The sequence below is a fragment of the Adiantum capillus-veneris genome, chromosome 1, assembly GCF_014529385.1.
Source record: "Adiantum capillus-veneris isolate H3 chromosome 1, ASM1452938v2, whole genome shotgun sequence".
In the NCBI taxonomy this organism is placed as follows: domain Eukaryota; kingdom Viridiplantae; phylum Streptophyta; class Polypodiopsida; order Polypodiales; family Pteridaceae; genus Adiantum; species Adiantum capillus-veneris.
Genome location: NC_140931.1, coordinates 44,336,125 through 44,341,974, shown reverse-complemented (window position 1 = coordinate 44,341,974; position 5,850 = coordinate 44,336,125).

The following is a 5,850-nucleotide window of genomic DNA, read 5'->3' as shown; positions in this document are numbered from 1 at the left end:
ATAGAACTCTTAACCAAAAGTGCAATCAACATAAGAGATTGGGCATCCTTAGTATTCCAACATGCCTATTTAGTAGTAGGTAAAACAACTCTAGCAACAAAACTTCTAGAACCTACATCATCATCCACAAAGCCTATATCCACATAAATGTGGTCCTATATCATAGACAAACACAATGTTCCAATTGACATTTTTAACAATAAAGTATGTCCAAGGTGGTAGTTGTCCCCATCTAGTTTCTCCTTGGTAGATAGCAAGCAAGAAACAAAATTATTGTCAGCTATGGCCGATGACTATATGTGATGCAAAAGTTGTTTGTATAGAAGAAAAATTACAAAAAGCCACATCTTATCAAAAGACGTGTACAAAAGGACAAAATTGCATGTACAATATTGTCAATATTGGAAATAGGGGCCAAAATGAGCCAAATCAAAATTTTGATAACCTCAAGGCCCCCTCGAGGTCTAATATTACAATTCACACGAATCCAAAATTACAAAGATCTTGGATTTCCACAGAGTATAGTTGATGTCATCAAGTTTGCCTTCAATGTGCAATATTGTAGCACATGCAACAACATGATTCAAAGAGGGCACCATTATTGGAAACTAAATATAACTTTACAGGCAATAATAATATTGTTGCATAATATTATCTACAAGAACCTTCGCTCGTATATCGTGTAAGATAAAATAACACCAAACTAGGTATTATTGTGAATGAAAGTAGAGAAACAATGCATATTAGACAATGGAGAGAATATAAAATTTTGATTACCAAGAGGATACAATGTGATGGCATTGTCCATGGTCTGTAATACAACGTGATGGCATTGCCTATAAAAATATTTTATTTAATGCAATATCACAACTTTTTAAGTGCGTGAGCGAGAGCTTGCGTGTGTGTGTGTGTATGTGTGTGTGCAGTAATGGAGAAGAGAGAAGAAGAAGAGACCTATATTTGTAGGGGCAATAACTCACCTTGTATGTGTGAGCCCCTTATTCTATTATGTACATAAAAGAATAAGTGGAGTGGGTGGGCACTTGGCCTAATCGACCACATGGGGATTTACCCCGACAACCTTGTTGAAATTAGGTTTGCAGGGAAACGCACACAGCTTGGAGAAGACGAAGGAAGCTCAAGGCACACAACTGAGAGTGTATTACTTAGTGTGTAATGGAAAGATGGATAGCCCTAGAATGAATGGGCGTATATCGAATGCACGGGGGAAAACATCCTCAAGAGGGAAAAAATGCCCCGGCGGTCCGAAGTGTGTTCACACACATCACTAACACATGTATATGGTAACAAACTCCCCTTGGAGTGATGTGATGAACGAGAGCTCGCACACGAGTAAAGGGAAGTACCATGTCCTAAGGACATGATCACTCCACAAAGGAGAGTAAACCCAAAGCTTTCCCAAAAGCTTCAAACTTCTCACGAGACAATGCCTTTGTGAAAAGATCTGCAAGGTTGTCATGGGTTGGCACATAAGCCAAGCTGATCTCTCTTGCTGAGAGGCTCTCCCTGACATAGTGGTAATGCACCTCAATGTGCTTTGTGCAAGCATGAAAAACTGGGTTCCTTGCAACTGCCAATGTGCTCTAACTATCAGTGTAGATAGTGTTGGCAGTGTCCTCTCCACCAAATCAATGATAAGGTGGCTGATCCATACACACTCAACCGTAGCTGTGAAGACTGCCCTGTACTGAGCCTCACAACTAGAAGTGGCCATAGCAGGTTGCTTCTTTCTCAACCATAATATACATGAACTGCCAAGCATGAAACAAAAACGACATGTGGACACTCGCGTGTCAAAACAACCAACCCAATCTGAGTCCGAAAAAGCACGTAAGTCTGGCGGCAATGATCCCCCATTGGGATAAAACAAACCAAGATGTAAAGTGCCACTCAAGTAGCGAAAAATCCTCTTGACAGCCCGCCAATGCTTAGACCCTGGGCTATGCATAAATCTGCTGACTTGTGAGACTGCAAACTGAATATCTGGCCTCGTGTTGCATACATAAATGAAACATCCACCAATAGTTTGATAAAGAGTGACATCAGCAGGATCACCAGCATAAGCAGACTTAACTTCAAACTTGTTTCCATGGGAGTGGCAATAGGTTTGCAATCCTCAAGTCCAAACTTACATAGCAATGTCTCTATGTAACTTTTCTGACACAAGGCAATACCACCATCACATTGCTTAAACTGTAGGCAATAGCCCCAAATCTTTCATCTTGAAAGTAGCATTCAAATCAGCCTTAAATTCAGCAATATGTCTCTCATTTGGTCCAATGATCAACAAATTATCTACATAAAGAACCACAATGAGAAGTACATCACCCTCACGCTTTACATACAATGTGCTTTCTATTAAACTGATACAAAAGCCTCATTTGACCAAATGAGTGTCAGCCTTCTCATATGAAGCACGAGGAGATTGCTTCAACCCATACAAAGCATTGTTACATTTGCATACCTTACCCTCTTGTCCTTTCTTGAAAAAACCGCGAGGCTGTGTTACATAAACTTCCTCAAATATGTCACCATTCAAGAAAGCAGTAATAATGTCTGACTGATGTACATCCCAACCAAAATGAGTTGCCAATGCACATAGAAAACAAACAGTCATACAACAAGTGGGAGAAAAAGTTTCTTCATAATCTATGACTTTTTGCTGCACATAGCCTTTTGCAACAAGTTGAGCCTTATGGTGATCAACCTCACCATCCGGCTTGCGTAAACCCACTTTGTACCAATGGCCTTTTTGCCAAGAGGCAATTCACATAAAGTCCATGTGTCATTTTCTATAAGTGCATCATATTCTGATTGCATGGCAGCCATCCAATTTTTTGAATTCTGTGCTTCATCAAAAGATAGAGGTTTCTCTATCTCACATAAGCTAGACACAGCTAAAGCATAACAATCTGATCCATAAGAGGCATGGCGAGAACCTGAACGAGTACGACTAGAAAAAGGTGCATCCAATTTACTGTCACGTAAAGTATGCACCAGCCATTTTGGCATAACTCTAGCCTGCTCATTTTCAACCCTTTCCTCATCAAGTACATCATGTACATCTGCATCAGTAATAGGCTAATATGTAACATTTTCAGAAACCCCAATGGGTTGTACATTTGCCTCATTGGAATTTACATTCGTATTTCCAACACTGAAAAGAGGCAACAAAGTGTCATAAATGTCCTGGGAGCTTACATTACTGTCTCTAGTACAGACAACAAGGGCTGAATAGAATCTTCCACAAACACAACATCCTGTGAAACCAGAATACGCTTTGTTTGTAGATGATACAACCTGTAACCTTTGCTTTCAACACTATAACCAACAAAAATACATTTGACAGCCTTATCATCCAATTTTCTACACTGTGTTTGTGGCACCAAAGCATATGCCAAACATCCAAAAACATGCATGTGCTCAATATAAGGCTTTCTATCATGCCATGCTTCATATGTAGTAATAGACTGCAAGGCTTTCATAGGACACCTGTTTAGTACATAAGTGGCACTCATGATGGCCTCAAGCCAAAAACAATGCGGCAAAGCTTGAGTTTTGACCATACATCGTGCCATTTCCGTAAGTGATCTATTTTTCCTCTCAACAAGCCCATTTTGTTGAGGTGTATAAGGCACTGTACATTGGTGTTTTATCCCACGACTAGCCAGAAATGCATTAAATTCATGAGACATATACTCCCCCCCGGATCGGAATGGAGGGTGCCCATAGTACAGTTCGAGACATTTTCAGCCATAGCCAAAAATTGTTTGAAGCACATAAAAAATTCAGACTTCGCTTTAAGTGGAAATACCCATGCATGCCTGGAGTAATCATCAATGAAAGTCATGAAGTAAAGGTATTGCCCAAGGACGGAGTTTGTATGGGCCCACAAACATCACTATGCACAAGCTGCAACCTGCATGTGGCCCTAACTGAACCATCCTTTGGAAACTTAGAATGCTGCATCTTACCCAAAATACAGCCTCCACAAACGTGTTTGACAGGTGCTTCAAGAGGCGGCAAAGACGCAACCATATTAGATTTTTGCAAACACAGTAAACTCGCAAAATTCAGATGCCCAAAACGTACACTTGTCATACAAAGTGATCTTATACAACCGACGACATAATATGCCAGATGCAACAATTTCATCACCAAAACTGAGATCATGGACTGTACATCTGTCATCCACAAACTTGACTACAAGTCCAAGTCTAGCAAGTGTGGATAGAGACAAAAGATTCTCTCGATTCCAGGTACATAAAGTGCATCAAGAAGTGTGAAAGAACTGCCATTTGCAGTAGTAAGCACAATCTCTCCAACTCCTTGAACCGGATAAGAGGCATTGTTGGCACAAGTGACTAAATTTCCATGAGGGACAGACTTGAGAGAGGTGAACAAATCACGATGTGAGGTAATGTGCATTGTAGCACCACTGTCGAAATATCACACATGTGAATCTGCAGCAATTGACATGTGTGCGCTCCTTGCCGCACTGTCGAAGCAAGGTACTTGCCTAACACTGTGTGCGAGCCACAGACGGCTCCAAGCACACAACTAGCTTAACTAGTAAGCTCAAAAGAGGGCAATGGTGTGTCACTCACCGCTCTATGCTCCTGCCATGGAGGATTCCTCGCCGCGAAGAAGAAGGAGCCACCGCTTCGCCGCGCTCAACCGCTTCGCCGCCGCCGTCGTGCCTTCATAATGCTCGATCGCCCACACACACACACTCTATCTCTCTCTCTCTCTCTCTCTCACATACACACACACACACAAGGAGGTGAAGAAGAAGAAGAAGATGGAGATGGAGATGGAGCAAGAGCACTCTTCTATTGCACAAATGAGAGAATGATACATTTGAGGTTTAGAATGACTTTTATATGGGCTTGCCCCATTCACACTTGGGCGCCCATGCTTAGCCAACTAATCCCTTGAATATCCCAGTTAGAGTGCGCCTCTCATCGGCGATCACTCTTACCCTTTTCCTATTGGACCGACAAGCCCGGTACCTGATTCTACCAAATAAATAATACAATTTCCGCCGTAGGTTACAACGTCCGTCATAGGTAATAGGGTGTTCGTGAGCCGTGAGGGTTAACATGCCCTCCTTCCTGATGTAGATTCCGTCCTCGGAAGCTATTGAGTTGGAGCTCGTTCGTCGAGGTGGAAGAGCATTTGAGATGAATGTCCTTAGCCCTCTTCAGTCACTGCAACATCAAACAACATTGGCACAGTAATTGCATTCTCATAAGCGATTAAAAAGCATATGCAGTTTTAGGTAGACAAATCGATTGGTAACAGAAATTTAAACAATTTGTCAGCAAATAAACATTAAATTGCAATATAATCAAATGCATAAACAGATGTAAAGGTAAAAAATTAAACAAGTCTGGGGTCGCTAATTTAACGATCGAAAGGCAATAGAGATCGACTATTAATACCATGGGTAAGCTTCTTAATTTTCTCTGGTTAATTAAGTTGTTTAATCGCGAGAGCAAGTATTTCATGTTCGAGGGCTGACTAGAGGCTATACCTAGAGGACCTTGTAGTTAAGCTACGATAAAAGGAATTTCTCATGAAATCATCGCCTTACTGATTACCTTTGCTTTGACCCCCCAAAGTCTTTTTACAGTGATTCAATTTTGATGTGTGTGCTTATTTTGTATGCCTTGGGTTTTTTGCTTTTCAAGGAAAAGTGCCCACACTGGGAACCTCTAGGGCTCTAGTACCATAGGCGATACATGTGAGTGGAGTACCAATTTAAGCAGGGATTTCTCTTCCAGCTTAAAATTTTACATTGTGGCACTTTGAATTTTTTTTTTCATC